Raw genomic sequence first — 21538 nt, 5'->3', positions numbered from 1 at the left:
TGTAAATCAAGGCTCATTTTGATGTATTATCTTTCCCTTCCCATACTTGTTCAAAAATAGATTTGAGCTATCTGGTAGGTACGTTAGCAGAAGACACAGGTGTAGAGCCTCTTACTGAGTTCTGTTACAGATGAGACTTGAGCATTTGAGTTCCGAAATGTAGCACTTACATCTTCATCCTGCGGTGATCTTTAACAAGGCTTGGAAATTCCATCTGTACCTATCCCTCTCAGGCCATTGCTAGAGCATATAGGACCAAAGTAGTGAGCTCATCTGAAGATTAATGTGTGGAAACAAGCTCTGAACGTGGGCAGGGCGGAGATGTCCCACTGTCCTCTTTTCACCACTTCCCCACTCTGTGCATTTAGATGGATCTTCAGAGTCTCTGGGTCTGATTTCTCATGTGGAGAGACTAATGCCTGCCATGCCCAATTCTCAGCACGACTTCATAGATGCAGCGTGATAAGGGGTGTGAAATGCACACGCATCGACACTGGTGTTTGTTTCTTATTATAGATTCACTGTGAGGAGGCCAGGGTACCAACTGCAGCTCTCTTTCTTGCTATGTAACCTTGGACAAGTTACTTCTCTATCAGCTTCAAAGTCCACATCTGTCAAATGAATAGGATGAGGCTAGATGTTTTATTTCTTTTTTTTGGTTTTTTAATTTTTTTGAGATGGAGTCTTGCTCTGTCATCCCGGCTGGAGGGCAGTGGTGCCATCTTGGCTCACTGCAACCTCCACCTTCTGGGTGCAAGCGATTCTCCTGCCTCAGCCTCCTGAGTAGCTGGGACTACAGGCATGCGCCACCACAGGCTAATTTTTGTGTTTTTAGTAAAGACAGGGTTTCACCATGTTGGCCAGGATGGTCTCGAACTCCTGACCTGAGGTGATCCACCCACCTCAGCCTCCCAAAGTGCTGGGATTACAGACTTGAGGCACAGCGCTGGCCTAGATGATTTATTTCACTGCAACTCCAAGTGTAGCTTCCAGTATGTCATGAGATAAGGAACCTGCATTTGAATATTAAACAATGCTCTGCTTCCTTCATCGAGAAAGTCTTGTTATCAAAACAAAACAAAACAAAAAAAAAAACCACTGAGCTAAATAGTATGCTTAGTGAGTACACTGACTATATGAGCCCTTCCATGACTACATGACATGAGTTTAATGACATTCTTATACTACTTGCAAGATAAACAGGGACCCAGGAAATTGATTAAATTCAGGATTCACTCAGATGGGACCACTGTCTCTTCTAATTACTCAACAGGTCTTTGCAGGGGACTTACTGTAGCTCAGCCCAGTGGTCCCTGCCCAGGAGCCTCCAAACCAAATGGGGAGATAAGACACAAGCAAGGAACATCGCAGAAGGCGAGGTACTAGACAGTCCTCCACGGAACAGACATGCGGAAGCCCGTGGAGTCAAATGTCTGCGAGACAGGGCAAATGGAGAAGCCTTCCTCGAGGAGGTGACATTTCCACCCAGGTTGATGAAGTTAACCTACATGAAGTGAAATTTAGAAAGGTCTAGAAACACCGAGCTTATGCAAGTATTCTTGTGCTCATTTCTTAGCAATCTAGAAATGAGTTCTGATGCTTATGGGTGGGATACTGGCCAGTTGTCTCAGGCAGATAATCCAGACTTCTTGCATATAACTAGATTCCTGTGAACACTATGATGCATTTGCTTTAGAAAGAAAACATCCAGCTGGGCGTGGTGGCTCACACCTGTAATCGCAGCACTTTGGGAGGCCCAGGTGGATCATGAGGTCAGGAGTTCAAGACCAGCCTGGCCAAGATGGTGAAACCCACCTCCCCTGCGCCCCCTGTCTCTACTAAAAATACAAAAATTAGCTAGGGTTGGTGGCAGGAGCCTATAATCCCAGCTACTCTGGAGGCTAAGAGAGGAGAATCACTTGAACCAGGACAGCAGAGTCTGCAGTGAGCCAAGATGGAGTACCCTCCAGACTGGGCAACAGAGTGAGACTCTGCCTCAAAAAAAACAAAAAAGAAAACATCCAAGTCACAAATAGCATCTCTGTAGGGAGAACTCTTTCTCCTCTTCCTTCCCCCGCAGAGACCAGTGGCCTGTTGAAGTGGTACCTCTGGCTCAGTCAGCCTCAGTCTTCCGCTGGGACTCAGACCTGCTCTGGAAGTAAAAGACGTTCCTGATATGTCACCAACTCTCTTCTGTTTGTGCTCAATTTGCGTTGACGACTGAAAGTTAAGCAGATGCATAATCGGGCCCCTTTGTTCATTTTTTGGACTTTACTGTAAAAAACAAGACATGATTATTGAAAAAATATTTATCTGCTGAAAAACTCCTTTCACCCCTCCAGTTCAGAATCTTGCAATTGGGGATGTTTGTCATATTTTAAGTCAGCAGATGACCGCTGACTGCATCTGCTCCTGAGGTTTTTGGTGTTTTTTTTTTAAATTCTGGGTTCACCCATGAACTTTCTTTCTTTCCTTCTCTATAAATTCCTTTCTGTCTTTTTATTTGTCCGTCTGTCTTCTGGTAGCTTGTCTTTCTTTTTTTCCTCCCATGTTTATGGTGTTTCCATACAATCCTTTAGCCACATTATTGTTTAAATTTAACTTTCAATTCTCAAATTTCTGTGTGTGTGGTTTTTTTCTTGTCTACAAAGGAAATATTCCCATGGGAAACGATAAGAGAAACAAGGGGGGCTAGGGTTCCATCTTTGGGGTGTCCAGACTTATACAAAGAACTTTTTAATGAATTGTTTTTTCTCAAAAAAAGAAGACATGTGTAGTCTCTCCCCCAGAGGGGGAGAATTCTTGGTTGAGGAGAATAGATGGAGAGTGTTTCCAAACACTCCACCACGTTTGGAAACTTTTAAAGACTTCAGATCCGAAGTCTTTAAAAGCTATCCTAGATAAAGCAACATTCTCTTGTGAATTTTGTGATAAGAATTCTAGACTTGTTGGGTATGAGCCACATCTGAGCCTGAACTGCCATGGGTTTCCACAGGCCATCCTAGAATCCCCGGGAAGGGCTCCCTTTATTCCTGGACCGCCTTTGATGACACACAACCTTTGACCCTGATCAATGCATCCTCCTCCCAAGCAGCACAGACAGGAGCAGCTCTCTCAGCACCCAGAGGAAGCGCGAGCATTCGGCCCTGACCTCTCACCCTGCCCCTAACCTCACTGATAATTGAGTTTTCCATTCGCTCTCACCAGCGGGCTCTCTACACAAAGAAACAAGCCCCCCTTACTCTGTCTACCAAGATGAAACCACGAGCGGGGTCTGTTCAGCCCACACCAGCATCCGGTACCAGAACACACAAGAGGGTCGGATCTGGGTCCCACTGCCCCATTCCATCCTGGGCCTCCCGGCACCTCCCACACCCCTAGGACAAACACTTGACCCCAACAGCCTTTATTCCTCCTAGTGTGGCACTTGGAGAGCGAACTACGTCTCTTTGAAAGATGTTCAAGTTGCAGAGCAATGTAAAAAACACACCTCCTTCCAAGTGCCCTTCCATAAAAGCCTGCTTTCCAGAAGCTCCTGGAATCCTAAAAACTGAATCAAAGATGATTTAAAATGAACTTTCTCTAACTCCCAATCTTTGTAAAATCTCTTATTATAGAATAAAGTAAGCTATCAATAAGCCCCTTCAAAACATTTCCAACCTAAGTTTGTCCTATGCGTGGGAAGAACAGATGGCTAGAATCACCCCTTGACCTCCAGCAGAAGACGACAAGGGGCTTGGTTTGGGAGGCAAGTCCCCAGCCAGTGAGTTGGGGCTCAGGGAACTGCTGTCCACGAGGAGGGGAAGATGAATCCTGAGATGCCTGCCCTGCCCTCAGTGAATGCTTGCGGGCTTCTAACTTAGGAATGGCAATGACCTCATTGGCATCACACTCTTCCTTCTGCAAGTGACACCATCTCCTCTGGCCTTCACGCCCCCACTGGGGTAGCTAGATCTTGTGCCAAGAAACCAGAGGGCAGAGGATGTGTCCAAGGTCACCAGAAGAGGTGGAGCCGAGACTTGGAGCCAAGTTTTTAGACTCTGCAGCCACAAACCTTGGGGAGCGCCCTGCAGCTTCTGGAGGAGCATCCCCGGAAGGCAGAGGAAGAGGAGGAGGCTTCAAGGGCAGGACAAAAACACGAGAACACGTGAAAGCAGAGACAGAACTGTTCTTGCCAGAGGGAGAGGAGGAGACTTGAGAAGGTGGCAGTAGCATTCCAGGGGTGTAGGGGCTTCCTGGGTAGGAAGGGCCTCAGCTGAGTTTTAAGGACGGAGCAGCATTGAGAGTGGTAGAGGGGAGACGGAGAGGTGCTTCAGCAGTGGGGCCTGCCTGGGAAAAGGCTTTACGCAGGAATCCCTGATGGGGACAATGGTGAGACTCCTGGGCCGACAGCCCGTTGGAGAGAGAGGGAGGGCCACACGTGTAGGGCCTTGAATGTTGGGCCAGGAGTTGGGGCTTTCTGTGTAAGCAGTCTCTTCGAATGCCTACTGTAGGGGTGTAGCGTGCAGTCTTTAACAACCAGGACGTTTCCCATTTGGAAACTGCAAAGTGGGAAAACTCAGCCAGAATGGCACCTATATCTGGGCCAGCCAAAGCAGGACCTGTCGGCCTAAGAGCCTCCTCTTCATTCCCCGCCGCCCGCCCTCTCGCCCAGATGGTGGACACTCGCTAGGCCTGTGCTCAATCTCCAGCCTCTGCGCTGCTCTATGGCAGATTCAGATGCAGGAGGTCTGGGAGTGACTCAAGAATCTCTGTTTTTACTGAGTGCGCACAGGTGTTTACTAACCACGAACCAGTTTGGAAAGAAGAAACACAACCATGAACGTGACCTGGGACACTGGGAGATAACAGGGCCTCTCTGAGTCAGCAGGTTCGTGGGGAGAAAGAGGAATCTGGGTCTTTAACAAAAGCAGGGCCAGCTTCAGGTTGAGATGAGCAAGGCGAGCCATCCAAGTGCAGGGGCCACTCCGTCCCCATTTCAAAGTTTGTTGCTCCGTTGCTCATCGTGAACATTTTTTGCACTAATTTTTGATATCATTTATTTTGAAAACTGAGATTTTTTTTTTGGCTTCTCCTTAAAGTTTGCACCTGTGGGAAGTAGAAAAGTTCCAAGTTTCTTTTCTTGTTAAAGAATCAGTGTCCTAATAACTCTTTGTGAAGCCCTATCCTATGTAGCTGTTAAACATGCCATGCGTACAGGCACGTAGTACACTCTATGTCCTTGTACTTTAACCAAGATATCTGTGCTGGACGTGCTCACAGGCATGTCCCAGCTCTCTATTGCTTTTACCTGTTTAGAAAAGTTTTAAGTTGCAATTGAGATCCAAGATGGCTGATCACTAGTAGCTCGGTATTGTAGCTCCCAGTGAAAGTGCAAAGAATGAGAGGACGCCACACCTTCACATGAATTCTTGTTGCTCACGCACCAGGAGATTCCCAGCGGAGGAGCCCCACGAGTCGCCAGCGCGACTCTTGTGACCGGCGAGGCGGTTTTGCCGGCGCCTCGGAGCATTGGTTCTTGGTGCAGAATCAGAAAAGCACCAACAACCTTAACGCCGCTGATTTAGTCGGTGCAGTGGGTTGCTCAGATTTCGGTGCTGAGAATCAATAAGTTGGATGTCCACTCAGAAACCCAATTACAAAGACGGTAAATACAAAGACCACAGATGGATAAATTTATAATGAAGGGAAGAAAACAGCCAAAAAAGGCCTGAGAATACCCAAGATCAGAACGCCTCCCCCTCAGCGAGGGATCACAGTTCCTCAACAGCAACGGAACAAGGCTTGATGGAGAACGAGTGTGTTCCAATTACAGAAGCCGGCTTCAAAATGTGGATAATAAGAAACTTCTGTGAATTAAAAGAACTTGTTTTAACCCAATCCAAAGAAACTAAGAACTTTGAAAAAAGATTTGACGAAATGTTAACAAGAATACACAATTTAGAGAGGAATATAAGTGAATTGATGGAGCTGAAAAACACAATACGAGAACTTCGTGAAGTATGCATAAGTTTTAACAGCCGAATTGATCAAGCAGAAGAAAGGATATCAGAGGTCAAAGACCAACTCAATGAAATAAAACAAGGAGACAAGATTAGAGAAAAAAGGATAAAAAGGAACGAGCAAAGTCTCCAAGAAATATGGGACTATGTGAAAAGACCTAATCTACGCTTGACAGGTGTACCTGAATGTGACGAAGAGAATGAATCCAAGCTGGAAAATACGCTTCAGGACATTATTCAGGAAAATTTTCCCAACCTAGTAAGGCAGGATAATATTCAACTCCAGGTAATACAGAGAACACCACAGAGATATTCCTCAAAAAGAGCAACTCCAAGGCACATAATCGTCAGATTCACCAGGGTTGAAATGAAGGAGAAAATACTAAGGGCAGCCAGAGAGAAAGGTCAGGTTACCCACAAAGGGAAGCCTATCAGACTTACAGCAGATCTCTCAGCAGAAACTCTACAAGCCAGAAGAGAGTGGGGGCCAATATTCAACATCCTTAAAGAAAAGAACTTTCAACCCAGAATTTCACATCCAGCCAAACTAAGCTTCACAAGTGAAGGAAAAATAAAGTTTTTTGTGAATAAGCAAGCACTCAGAGATTTCATTATCACCAGGCCTGCTTTACAAGAGCTTCTGAAAGAACCACTACACATAGAAAGGAACAAACAGTATCAGCCTTTCTAAAAAAATACCAAAAAGAGCATCAATATAATGAAGAATTCACATCAACTAATGGGCAAAATAGCCAGCTAATATTAAATGGCAGTATTAAACTCACATATATTATTATTAATTCTAAATTTAAAATTGACTAAATCCCCCAATCCAAAGACAAGACAGGCAATTTGAATAAAAAACTAAAACCCATCAGTATGCTGCATCTAGAACCATCTCACATTCAAGGATACACAAAGACTCAAAACAAGGGATGGAGAAGGATTTACCAACCAAACAGAGAGCTAAAATAAATAAATAAATAACAGAAGTTACAATTAACCAACAAAGATCAAAAGAAGCAAAGAAGGACATTATATAATGATAAAAGGATCAATGCAACAACAAGAAGAGCTAAAGATCCTAAATATATATGCACCCAATACAGGAATACACAGACATACAAGACTTATAAAGAGACTTAGACTGCCACATAATAATAGTGGGAGACTTCAACATTAATATTAGACAGATCAATGAGACAGAAAATTAACGATATCCAGGACTTGAACTCAGATCTGGAACAAGTAAATGTAATTAACATTTATAGAACTCTCCACTTTAAATACACAAAATATACACTCTTATCAGTACCACATCATATCAACTTAGAAGTTTAAACGAAATGTTGGTTGGCTCCTTGTTTGTTATTCTCTTCCCTCATTTTCTTTTATGTCTCCATTATTAAGGACAATTATAGGCGTACCCATATTTAGATTGCATTCTAGCCTGGGCAATAAAGCAATACCCCCATCCTCTCTCCCTCTTCCTCTTTCTCTTTCTTCCTCTTCTTTATTCTTTTTCTTATAAAAAATAAATAAAAAAATATGAAGTTCGCATCAGGTGGCTGTGACAACCTCATCAAGCTGTGGAAGTGTGCTAACCTACCCTGTGTTAGCTTGACAGACTCCATCTTGCTGAAAGCCAGACAAAAAAAAAAAAAAAAGAAAAGAAAAAAAAAGAAAAGTTTTAAGTTGCTAGCCAGTCAGGTTTTAGTTTAAATTGTGAGGTCTGGCTCCAGCCAACGGAGATCAGACACAGAAGTAAGGATGACCCCAAATGCGTAAGGGATAAATTTGTCTGTTTTCCTTTGTTCATTGTACTCTTGTGGTACAATGGCTAGTGAGGGTACCCTTCCTGCAGTCCAGGAAGTAAAAATTGCTTTGCTGAAAGATCCTTTGTCTCAGTGCTGATTTTTCTTTGTGGCACCAAGCGTCTATTTCCAACACACCCAAAATGAGTGTCTTATTCACCTTACCCTTGTCTTGGTCCACAAGAAAAGCCCCAGGTGATCCCCAGGATGAGGGCTGCGTCCAGGCCGCTCAGCACAGCCTTCTAGCTCTTTCCTTTGCCTGTATTTCTAGCTTCAACCACCTCCTCCCTGAGCACAGGCTCTGCACACCCTGCCCAGCTCAGTGACCAGCTCTCCAAGCAGCCTCTGCATATACTCTTCCCTCTTCTCGCAATGTCCTTGCTGCCTCTGGGGTCCCCACTCCACCTGGGCAGCCCCAATGCCACTAATGTACCCCTGTATATATACAGGGCTGGGAGCTCTGCCACACTCTCCCACTGAAACTACCAGCCTCCCCCAATAACCCCAGGGGAGAACAATGTCTTCACTTCTACGCTCACTTTGCCCACACGCCCAAGTTAGGACTGTCTCACCATCCCATTATTGGTCAATGTGCCTGTGAGCCTCTTGAAAAAAAAGGACATGTCTTATTCCAGATCCCCTGACTCCTAGAACATACCCTGGCACTGAAGAGAAGATGGACGGACGGACGGATGGATGGATGGATGGATGGATGGATGGATGGATGATGGCTGAAGAGAGGATGGATGGATGGATGGCTGATGGATGGATGGATGGATGACACTCCTGGCACTGCAGAGAGGATGAATGGATGATGGATGGATGGCGGGGTGGGTGGGTGGATAGATGGATGGATGAATGAATAAAATCAGGGCACAATGGGATGATCACAGGCCTTGGCCTCACAACCTAAACTTGGGCTTGAGTCCACCTTCACTACCCACCTTTAAATGCTCCAAACAAGTGACTTAACAACACCAGGCTCCACCTCCTCATCTATAAAATAGAACTAAGGGAGGCTGCCTTTGCAAGGTTGTTGTGAAAATTAAAAGTAGTTTACTATGTGCCTAGGACACTAAATTGAAAAAATAACAGGGATCAGATGACAGACTGCCTTTCCCCTCGGAACCATCGTGTGGTGCTGTGTGGTCTGAGAGGCCACGTGGTAAAGCACTATGTGGATCACTGCTGTGGTCCTTGTAGGGTAGCTAAGCTTAATCTGGCAAGTGGTTCATAACGATCAAGGCCTAAGTGAGGCTTGGTCTCAAATCCGTTGGAGGGATTTCACATTCTAAAGTCAGATGGAGGACAGAAATGACGTGGGTCTTCATTGAGATTAAAGCCCATTGATTCAACGTGGATTTGAGGGACATCAGCTGGCACTTCTCATGTCTGTGTAGAGTGGTGGGAGTCAATCCTAAATGCCGTCACAGACAGCCTCCCGAAGTCCCTTTCAAGTCTTAAATATCATGAAAAAGATCTTACCCTAGAGTAGACTTATCCTGACCCTTCCTGTATTAGTCAGGATTCTCCAGAGAAACACAACCTATGCCTATCCAGAAAGAAATGGAGAAAAATTTAAGAAATTGCTCACAACTGAAATTTGCAGGAGAGCCCTGCAGGCTGGAGACCCTGGGAAGTGTTGATATTGCAGTCCTGAGTCCAAAGGCAGCTGGAATTGAATCCACCTTAGGATTCTTCATCTTCATGAGGATTTCTTCATCTTCGAGGGAGCTCAGTCTTTTCTCTTAAGGCCTGGAGGACAATAGATTTACTCAGAATATACTGACTTCAATGTTACTCTCATCTAAGAAATAATAATAATAATAATAATAATCCTTTTTTTTCTTTTTTTTTGACGGAGTTTCGCTCTTGTTACCCAGGCTGGAGTGCAATGGCGCGGTCTCGGCTCACCGCAACCTCCGCCTCCTGGGTTCAGGCAATTCTCCTGCCTCAGCCTCCTGAGTAGCTGGGATTACAGGCACGCGCCACCATGCCCAGCTAATTTTTTGTATTTTTAGGAGAGACGAGGTTTCACCGTGTTGACCAGGATGGTCTCGATCTCTTGACCTCGTGATCCACCCGCCTCGGCCTCCCAAAGTGCTGGGATTACAGGCTTGAGCCACCGCACCCGGCCAATAATACCTTTACGGTGACATCTAGACTGGCATTTGACTAAACAAATGGGCACCATAGCCTAGCCACATTGACATACAAAATTAGCCATCGTGCTCCCCAAATTTGCAATATGAAAAAGAATCAGCCCACCCAACAATCAGTTACTACGTAAGAAGCAATAATGGAAAAGTGCTTTGCCAGGGAAAAGATGCCCACAGAACAGGTGCTGCCAGGGTGGGGGCTGTTAGAAGTCTGCTGTTTGTGGACGACCAGGACACAGCAAGTATTCTCCTAGACTGTTTGACAGACAAAAAGGAAGCTGGCAGACTCCTTTCCAGGAAAACTGATTCATTTACCCAATACTACCGGCTCTACTGAGAACCAGGCTTACCAGATCCCATCCAGCGGACAAACGTTACAACAAGGGGATGAGCCAAGAGGGAAAGCCAAGGATGTGCAGCTTCCACACAGGAAACTCAGAAGGATACTTGTGGCGAGCAGGGGGCGGGGAAACTAGCAGCAAACTCAGTGGCCGTCACCAGTGAGTGAGGAAAACTTAGTGATGTACGATGCGAAATGTTTTGCAGCATTTGGAAACAATTAACTGGATGTACACACAGCTTAGGCTATAAAAACACTATGTTGAATGGGGAAAAAAAGTAAGAAACAGAACAGTTGATAGCACAGTATCATTTATATAACTTTAGAATGTATCACACAAGGCAACATGCTTTAGAGAGATGCATTCAGTTTCAAGGATACAAAGCAGATGCGCTGGGATAGTTGCCTATCGGAAGAGGGAGATGGGATGGGAATGTAAACTAAGTGGGTAAATGAGAAGAGGAGGCTGGCGTGAACCAATGAGGTAACGTTTCATGAACTGCAGGGTAACTCCGCCCTCCTCACGGAGGTTCAGAAAGTGGAAGAAAAATCATTGCTGAGAGCTGCCACAACCAGGTTATCAAGATTTGTTCAAGGTCTATCTTTTCCTCTAGATCACAGGTTATAGCCCAGGAGCTAAATCCAACCCAGCACCAGGTGCTACAAATAAAGTTTTATTGGCACACAGCCACCCTCATTCATTGACATATTGCCTGTGGCTGTTTTTACAGGACAATGGCAGAGTTGAGGAGTTGCAACAGAGATTGTATGGCCTGCAAAGCTTAAGGGAATTAAGACCTGGTCCTCGACAAAAAAGGTTTGCCAACCCCTGCTCCAGACTAAAAGCTCCATGATGGCCAGGACTAGAGGGGATGAGAAAAGAGAGTTTCATGAATGGTGACGTGTCAGCACTGGCTGAACACAAACCAAGCTGCACCAAGAGCCCTCTGACCCTTTGTGTGTGCTGATCTGCTCTGTGGAATGTTCCCTCTCTACTTGCCCTGACCAACTCTACCATAGGTCTTCCAAGAGTCTTCTCTGAGGCCCCGCCGCCAGCCTGGGAAGCCATTTAGACCTTTTCATAGCACTCAGCACTTTCTGATGATGCACAGCACCCTGGTACTGTGTGCTCAACAGGGCGAACACACAGGCCTGCCTTCCTGGACCAAAACCTACACGAGGGCATGGACCAAGTCCTGCTGGATTCTGAGTTCACAGCTCCTCTAGCACAGCCCATAGTAGGTGCTCAATAAATTTTTTAAAAATAAATCAACGAATTCAAGAATGAGTAAATGAAAAGGTGTGATGGAGGGACTGTAAGCAGGACGGTGTGGCAGGAAGAGAGGACATACAGGGGAAGGGGAAAGAGTAAGATTAGGAAAGATTGGGGAAAACAGTGAAAGACCTGAAATACTAAGAAGTAGATGCTTTCTCCCACAGGGCATGTGCTTAGGCCCGACTTCCCAAAGCCTGTCTACTGCATGAATAACTGGCTTGGAGCTGGAAGGAGTCAGAATCCAGGTCGCCCCCCGCCCCACCCCCATGGAGGTGGTCTGGCCCATTTCCATCCCGGTTTCTCAGCTGACCTGCTTCAAGCCTCTATTGGTGGTCTGGTGGACGCAGGCATGCTCTATTCCATGCGCGGAGAGGGTTCAGAATGGAGCCCCACACTTGGGCCTGCCATGGCTTTGCCAAGCAGAGTATGTTCAGCTTCTCCCTGGTCGTAAAAGACGGGAGTGCCAGATGGAGTCTTTAGGGTCTGTTCTCTGCAGTCCTCTGAGCCCACGGCCTTCTAGCTTGTAAGCACATAATAACCCAAACACCGGCCGGGCGCGGTGGCTCAAGCCTGTAATCCCAGCACTTTGGGAGGTCGAGGCGGGTGGATCACAAGGTCAAAAGATCGAGACCATCCTGGTCAACATGGTGAAACCCCGTCTCTACTAAAAATACAAAAAATTAGCTGGGCATGGTGGCGCATGCCTGCAATCCCAGCTACTCAGGAGGCTGAGGCAGGAGAATTGCCTGAACCCAGGAGGCAGAGGTTGCGGTGAGCCGAGATCGTGCCATTGCACTCCAGCCTGGGTAACAAGAGCAAAACTCCGTCTCAAAAAAAAAAAAATAAAATAACCCAAACACCTTTCCCCTTCGCTGTGGGGTGCAAGAGTAGATGGCACCGCAGAGTCCTGAAGTCACCCCACAGAGCCCCGACCCACACTGCAACTCCTCTCCCTCCCTCCAGTCCCCAGTTCCTGGGTCCACCTTTCTATGGGACGTTCTCACACACTCAGCTATTCTGGGTGTACTAGAGGTACATTCCCAAGGCAAGGCAGAAGGTAGTGCGTGGCCCAGATGTGCCAAGCTTCCAACGCGGGGGAGCCCTGTGTCATCTTAAATCTGAGATGGTAGATCCGGGCCTTAAAGTACCAGCACAACATGCCACTTACTATCTGAGGCCTGGAATTGCTGGCAGGCAACGTAATAGGGTGGCATGTTGGCTTTTCAGGGCTTCCATCACAAAGACCCACACACAGGAGGACTGAAACGGCAGAAACTGTATTTCCTTGCATTTCTGCTGGCAAGAAGCCCGAGATCCAGGTATCTGCAGAATCGGTTTCTTTTGAGGCCTCTCTTCCCGGCCCATAGATGGCCGTCTTCTCCCTGTCTTTACCTGGTCTTTCCTCTGTGCGTGTCTGTGTCCTAATCTCTTCTTCTTATAAGGATATCAGTCTATTGGATTAGGGTCCACTCTAATAACCCCACTTTAACTTAATTACCTCTTTTAAAACCCTCTCTGCAAATACAGTTACCTTCTGAGGCACCGGGGGTTAGGACTGCAACATGTGAGCTGGGGAGAGAGACACAGATCAGCCCGTGACAGCTGGAAAGGGCTTGGCATGGAGGCCAGATGGAAAGAAGTTCAAATCCTAGTCCTTCACCTCACTGAGCCTCAGTTTCCTCATCAACAAAATGAGGAGATTATTTCTCCCTTGGGGGCACCGCTGAGGACGGAGTGAGATAAGACACACGCCTGCACCCAGCGCAGTCGCGGGTGCCGGTAAATGGCATTTATTATTAACAGTGTTCCTGGACTCTGGCCCTCACACCTTCCAGCTCCCGGTCATTCTCTGTTAACTCCATCCGTCCGAACCACAGCTATGTGCCAAGGGATCATATCATGTGTTACATTTGTTCTTTCCCCGTTCACCCAAACGGCTTACCTTGGCCTCTCAGCTCACGTTGTCTTATCATCTACATATATTGTCCATGAATACAAACAGATGACCCCATCCGTGGAGGGACTGCCTGGTGGGACAGTTGAGAGTTTATCAAATTCTCTAGTCCAGAACAAGGGTAAGAGGAAAAGGGGGGAAAACTGAACAAAAGAAAAGGAAGAGTTTATCAAGGAGTCTTGGTTTGATACTGCCTCTGCTGCTTACGTGCTGTGCGAACCTATGCAAATCGCTGAAACGCTCAAGTGTCCTCCTCTGTAACGTGAGAATTATAAAAGTAGCTCTCTTATGGGGCCGCAGTGACATTTAACTGAGCTCAGATATAAGAAGCTCTTACAACAGAGCCAAGCACAAAGTAAGCATTATATTCTGCTAGCCACGATTACGGTGTTTCCTCGTTCTGGAATGTGCTCCTGCTCTGTCTGTACCGACAAAGCCTGCGGCCCCTCTGTGAGCAGCATCCCCACTACAGGGGTGTCTGACGAACTCTGGGCACCTCAGTTCTTATCTGGCCTAAATGCCCAACTGCAACACACACGAGGCACCAAGCATGCCGGGTTTCACTTCAGGAGTGAGAGTCACACTGTGTGTCTCTGCAGGGTGGGAGCAGGCAGTCACCCCCCGGTGTTCCACAGCCCGAGCACAAGGCTGAGGACAGAGGAGGTTCTTGGGAGGCCAACAGTTATTGACTGATTGATTGATAAAATTACATGATGCCGAGTCAGCAACAACCCACCTACCTGGGGGACTGCACCATATTCTAAAATCTGCAAAGATGTTGAAGGAAAAGTGCCATTATTCTGAAATGCACTTTTTTTTTTTTTCTAAGATGGAGTTTCACTCTTGTCACCCAGGCTGGAGTGCAGTGGCATGATCTCAGGTCACAGCAATCTTCGTCTCCTGGGTTCAAGCGATTCTCCTGCCTCAGTGTCCTGAGTAGCTAGGATTACAGGTGCCCACCCCCATGCCCAGCTAATTTCTGTATTTTTAGTAGAGATGAGGTTTCACCATGTTGGCCATGCTGGTCTCAAACTCCTGACCTCTGGTGATCTGTCTGCCACAGCCTCCCAAATTGCTGGGATTACAGACGTAAGCCACTGCACCCAGCCCTGAAATGCACTTTTTGACCTAAATAAAATGTTTTAAAAAATAAATTAGAGCTTGGGACTTTGTGTGTGCGTTGCTTTGTCTTTGTTTTGTTTTGCCTTAAGTTCTTGAGTGACTTGACTCTGATGATGGGCAAATCCTACTAAGTAACCAGACTCATTTGTAAAGTTTTTGCAAATGGACCACAGCATGTCACTGACCCACAAGGAATGCTGTTGGTGGGATGGGGCATGAATGCCTTCAAAGTCAGAATTACGTTTTTTATGAAAAAATATTCAACATCATTAATCATCAGAGAAATGAAAATCAAAACCATCACACGCCAGTCTGAATGGCTACTATTAAAAAAATCAAAAAATCACAGATGCTGGGGAGACTGCGGAGAAAAGGAAACTCATTCTTGGTAGGAATGTACATTAGTGCAGCCACTGTGGAAAGCAGTCTGGAAATTTCTCAAATAACTTAACAGAGCTATCATTCAACCCAGCAATCCCATTACTGAGTATACATGCAAAGGAGTATAGATCATTCTACCAAAAAGACATGCATTTGTATGTTCATCACAGCACAATTCACAATAGCAAAGACATGGCATCAACCAAGGTGTCCAGCAACAATGGACTGGATACAGAAAATGCGGTCCCTATACACCATGGAATACTACACAGCCACAAAAAAAGAATAAAATCATCTCCTTTGTAGCAACATGGAGGCAGCTGAAGGTCATAATCCTAAGAGAATTAACATAGAAACAGAAAACCAAATACCGTATATTCTCACTTATAAGTGGGAGCTAAACATTGGGTACTCGTGGACATAAAGATGGCAACAGTCAACACTGGGCGCTACTAGAGAAGGGAGGCAGGCAAGGGCTGAAAAACCACCTATGGGGAACCAAGCTCACTACCTGGGTGATGGCACCATGCTCACCACCTGGGTGATGGGACCATTTGCACTTGCAACCTCAGCATCACACAATACACTCACATAACAAACCTGCATATGTAATCCCTGGATGTAAAATAAAAGTAACTTTTTTTTTAAGAAGTCAATATTATGTTTTAAAGATTGGAAATGTGAAAAATCTGGAATCAGGAGAAGGGTCCCAAACTTCGGAGCGGTGTACTTTCCTGCCTGCATGGTTTTACGTTAAGTTTATTTGTTTAATCCTCACAACAGCTCATGGGGCGGATGAGGAGTCCAGGGCACGAGAAGTCAGTCACTGGCCCCAGATTGGACAACGATCGGCAGCAAAGCCAGCCTCGCTCCTGGCAGCCTCGTGACAGGGTAAAGCCCCGACCATCCCTCGACCCTGCTTCCCACCTGCCGTTGGTGTTGCACTCGTCACGGTGACTGGCAGGTTCTCCCATGATCCTCACAGCATGCCACGTGGGTGGCAGACAAGGAGAGGACTCTTCTACCCATCTGCCCATCTTTTTTTTTTTGAGATGGAGTTTCGCTCTTGTTATCCAGGCTGGAGTGCAATGGCGCGATCTCGGCTCACCGCAACCTCCGCCTCCTGGGTTCAGGCAATTCTCCTGCCTCAGCCTCCTGAGTAGCTGGGATTACAGGCACGTGCCACCACGCCCAGCTAATGTTTTGTATTTTTAGTAGAGACGGGGTTTCACCATGTTGACCAGGATGGTCTCGATCTCTTGACCTCGTGATCCACCCGCCTCGGCCTCCCAAAGTGCTGGGATTACAGGCTTGAGCCACCGTGCCCGGCCCCATCTGCCCATCTTACAGGTGGGAAGCCCAAGCCAGCCACAGGCTGTTCTGAGCAACATCCTGGCTTCGCTCCTGTCTCTACCGCCATACCCCGAAGGTAAGCGCCCTTGGTAAGAGGTAAGTCAATCCATTTGTCCCTTTGATTTAGGAAATGCCTGCTGTGCTCCAGGGCAGGCCAGGTCCTCAGTTGGACACCCAGAAGACCACAGAAGGGACCAGACCAGGCCAGTCCTGCGAAAGGTACTAGGCCTGTGTGCGGTGGGGCAGACACACACACGTCTGTCCTCAGAGGGGAAAGTGCCAGTGCAGAGTGAATCCCAGGAGGGCGAGATCATGACCCTCTGGGGTTATCAGAGAGACTTCCTGGAGGATAACACACCTACCGACATCCTGAACCGAGTCTGACGGCCCCACGTGTGTCCCTCACCCCGTGGCCAACAAAAGCTTTGGGCTTCCTCAGCTATCGAAGGAGGCCATGCACCAGGTGCCCCGGCGCAGGCTTGACCTTGGCTCCCATTCGCAGTTCATCCCAGACTCGATACAGAGTGTCCACCCAGCAGCTCCATCCCTTCTCCAGCCCTGTGATCTGCCTTGGACCTATCTTTCTGAACTAGGCCAGCTCAATTTGACCTTCGGGATGATGTAGGGACCCTGGAATTCAGCATCTTCCCTCCCAGCCTCTTCGGGTGCCCATCCTGCCCAGCCCTCCTCGCTGGCCCCAGCAATAGACAGATTTGAAAAGTCAGAACTGACGATAAGGACATTCAGAACATGCCCCCAGAGAGGCCTGGCCTTCCCTCTCCTCTGGGAAGTGGACGACCTACTCACTCATCTTCAAAATCCTCATCATCTCATCTTTGAGGCTGTTTTCCAAAATGAACCTTGGAGAACACGTTTCTCATGAGTTGATGATTTCTAGGGTGATTTTTCCCTTGAGAAAATCTTCTTGACTCCCTGACACAGGAGCTGGCTGTGTGTTGTGTAGAAGGAAGAGAGAGACGCACCGATTAGGAGTGGAACGGATATCTTTGACACAGAAAATGAACTCCTGGCCTGTGCAGGAACATGAGAAAAGACAGGGAAATCGAAACCTTCATCCCAAATGTCCCAGGACCCCCAAGTATCTGCTAGCAGCACAGCGGCCATGTGGCCTGTGTCTCTACTGAGCTCCAGGAGAGCCCCTCAGGGCTGCGCTAGGGAGAAGATTCCAGCAATGCTGCCAATAATAGCCTTAGTGTCAGCCCTCCCAGCTTGCTCCTCTTTTGTGGCCGGTAAAGAAACCACCCCGGTCTCTCCTACCCTCAACTAAAGCCTCTTCTTCCTTATCATGCCACCAGAGGGGCTTAAAACCTCCACCCTAAGAGTCAGAGCCCCCTTCTGGGTGTCCCAGAGCCCCTCCCATTGCCTCTTCCAGCCTGCTGGCCCTTGGCTCAAACCTTTGTGCCCTCTGACCTCTGCCTGTGCTCGCCAGCTGCCAGCACCTGCCCTATACTCGCTCTGTCTCTGTTGCTTTCTTGTACCCATTTATCTGACTGGCCTCTGCCCTTCCTCCAGGACAGAATGGCTTGGTTTTGCAAAGCCTCTGCAGGGAAGGAGCCCACATGAGCCAGATGTACACCTACTGCCTAGGCAGTGCGTCCTGCCTCTCTGACAGGCCAGGCCTTCACTCTGCGGGGACCCTGACCTTCGCTGTGACTAGCCAGCCCCCAGCCCACGCCTTTGCGGACACACAGTGGCCAGCGTGGACGGCAGCAGCTGCTTAGCGGTTGCCTGGGCCCATTAGACTCCTCCCTCCATCCAAGGCTCTCCAAGGTGTGTCTAGGGCCTGATGATCTAATGACAGTCACCTTTCCCGCACGTAGCAAAGCAAGCACCTTCTAGAAATGTGAAACCAATCTTTACCTTTCACTTTTTGGACTATTTTCTTGTCTCCAACTACAACAAGGAAAGGAGCCAGAGAGGACCACTCAAGTGACGTCCTGGTGTACAGATTCGAAATGTGATAAGAAGCAGAGAGTGTGGACCACCCCATATCTCACTGTCGATGACCCTGCACTCCCTCAGAACTTGGGGAGACCTCTGTCAAACACCCATCAGAGGTTAATGTGACGTTAATTTTGCCATGATGATCTCTCCTGGAATTTCCGTTTTTTAAGGTAGGGAATGTATCATCATCCATTCTTGCATTCCTTCAGGCATTCACCCACGAATTCACATCATCAGTCAACAGCGTTTACTGAGCACCTGCTTTATGCCCAGGCCCCCGAATGCAAAGATAAATAAGATACAGTCCCCGTCCTCAGGGCTCCCAGTCCAGTGATCAGTAAACAGATGTTTATACCCCAGCATGACAAGTTCAATGACAGAAAAATGCAGAGGGCAATGTGAGTTCAAAGGAAGAAGCATTTTCCCCATTTCAGGAGGTCAAAGACACATCACAGAGAAGAAGGTATTCTAAACTGGGTTTTGAAGGATGAGTAGGAGTTCTTTGGGCCAGAAAGGCATTGCAGAAGTGAACGTGTACCAACATCATTGATAAAACCTCAGCAATTGTTGTGGTTCCTGGCACATAGAAAAGGCTCAGGAATAGTTGCTGAGTTGTACTAAGTGAGAGTATCATGACTTAGTCCTTCCAAGGACTAAGGAAGGAGGACCCCATCTTAGCATCTCTGCCTCAAACCCGGAGACACATTGGAATCAATTGGGAGGTTTGAGAAAACACTATTATCCCAGTGTCACTCCCTCCTACTTCCCTCTATGCCCCAGAGATCCTTATATAATTGGCCTGAGAGGCTACCTGTCTTTGAGACCTTTTTTTTTTTTTTTTTTTTTTTTTTGAGATGGAGTTTTGCTCTTGTTGCCCAGGCTGGAGAGCAATGGCCAATCTCTGCTCACTGCAACCTCTGCCTCCCAGGTTCAAGTGATTCTCTTGCCTCAGCCTCCCGAGTAGCTGGGATTACAGGCGCCTGCCACCACACCCCGCTAATTTGGCATTTTTAGTAGCGATTGTCCATGTTGGTCAGGCTGGTCTCGAACTCCTGATCTCAGACGATCCACCCGCCTCAGCCTCCCAGAGTGCTGAAATTACAGGTGCGAGTCACCGCACCCTGCCTCTTTGAAACGCTTAAAAGCTCCCCAGGTGATTCCAATATGCAGCCTTGTTTGAGAACCAGTGATTTAGACCAGTGCTTCTCAGACTTAATGTATAAACAGATGCAGGCAATCTTGTTAAAATGCAGATTCTGACACAGCAAGACGGGCCTGAGAATCTGCATCTCTAATTAGCCCCTGGTACCACCGATGCTGCTGGTCCTGGGACCACCGTTTGAGTAGCCAGGCTCTCTTACTGCCCGAAGGTAACTCAGCTGGCCTGAGGACGGCGCCTGCGAGCAGGGGTGAGATTCCACATCCAAAGGGAAGGGTATATGCAGAGGCACCAAGGGCTCCGGATGGATGTAGCAGCCACAGCTCTGAAGCCTCTGCTGCCCCTGGTGTGGGTTAACTCCTGGTCGTGGGTGGGGAAGATGCTGGGGGGGAGGGCTGGGCAGTCAAGGCCACAGGGGGTGCCTGGGAGAGGTGGGGACAGCAGCCTGTTTACCCACCTCCATGTTGGAAGAGCTGGCATCGAATGCCGGTGTCTGCCAGCTGGCTGTCCCCCCACCCCCGGCCCGCACCCAAGGCCAAGAAATGGCCAAGGAGGTCTGGCGAGCAGCATCCTCCGGAGAAGACAGCAAGGAGGCCGCCTTGGCAGGAGCTGCTTGCTGGATAAACATTGTTCTGTTTTTTTCTTTTTTCTCTTCAGACAAGCCCGTCTCAGCACTGGCCACATCACCCTAAACAAGGCCCCTCAGTGCTGTTGACACAAAGGCAGGGATGGTGTCATTCCAGCCCAGAGAGAAAACTCTGGGATCCCCCCCTAAGGGTGGGCACTTCCTCTCGGGAAGAACACCAGCGAATCAGGAAATTCCAAGAACATCAGCGAATCAGGTCTAAGCCCTGCCCTCAGGCTAGGCTCAGGTTTTTGTTGATTTGGGTGGATTTCTTTCTCCCCAAAGCTCTGCTTATTTCATGTGCCCAGTCAGCAGATATGTCAGCCCCAGACAATGGCCTCTTTCTGCAGACAATGGTCAGCAGGAGGAATGTCGCAGGAGGGCAGGGCTTAGGGAGGGACAATCCCGCTTTCAGAAGCCAGTGGCCGAGTGGGTGCTGCAGGGAGGGTCCTGTTGTCACCAGGGCAGCCTCCTCAAAGGCACCATTTATAGGACCCGCAGCCCCAGAAAAGTGGATGCTTTGGGCAGCAGTGGAATCAGAGGGCAGCTCCCGCGCTCGCTGCTCCGGGCAGACTCTCCCTGCCTGCTTTATCGGCCTCCCGAGGCTCCTGCGACCACAATTCCTACCATGCAGACTTTGTTTAATGAAAAAACAAATAGTTACCCCCAAATTAGACCGAGGCCTGCTGTTCCCTCAGCTGCCCCTCCTGCACTACCCAGCCTGTGCCTCACTGGCTAGCTCTCCTGAAAAGAAAGGGCTTATTCATCCCCAAAGGTGGAAACTCGCCTTCTCTGGGGGAAATTGTGTAACTGTTTTGTAGTGGAACTGACTGCAGGCCTCAAGGTCTTTTGCAAAAAGAAAACCAGATAAGGAGGTGGTGGTGGGAGCCAATGCTGGCTGTCTTCGATCTGCTCATTGCGGAATGGTTTTCTGACAGACAGCACAGGCCCACAAGTCACAATAGCTGGTCCCTGGATTTCAAGGATCCTCCCTGTGATTGGGAAATTAAGTGACAGCCATGCGTGCATGCATTTATTCATTCATCCAGCACAATGCCTGGCACATAATAGATGCTTAGTAAACATTTGTTGAATGAATGAAACGTTTAGTAATATCTGATTCTATCTCTCCATGCTCAGAAAACCTTCAACAGCTCCCTGTTGCTTATATTATCAATTTAATCAATCTTAGCACAGCTTACCACTTGTAAGTGGCCCCTCAAATACCTCCCCAACCCTACAACCTCCATATGCCCCCAATTCTGTGCCCCCCACCCTCAACACACATGCACATATGCTGCCTACTCTTTCTTGAACCAAACCATTGTTGTGTGAGCCTCTAGGCCTTTGTCCCAGCTGTCTCTTAACCTCAAGGTCTTTCCAAGCTT

Source organism: Saimiri boliviensis, chromosome 1, assembly GCF_048565385.1.
Source record: "Saimiri boliviensis isolate mSaiBol1 chromosome 1, mSaiBol1.pri, whole genome shotgun sequence".
In the NCBI taxonomy this organism is placed as follows: Eukaryota; Metazoa; Chordata; class Mammalia; order Primates; family Cebidae; genus Saimiri; species Saimiri boliviensis.
This window is presented reverse-complemented; position numbering follows the sequence as displayed.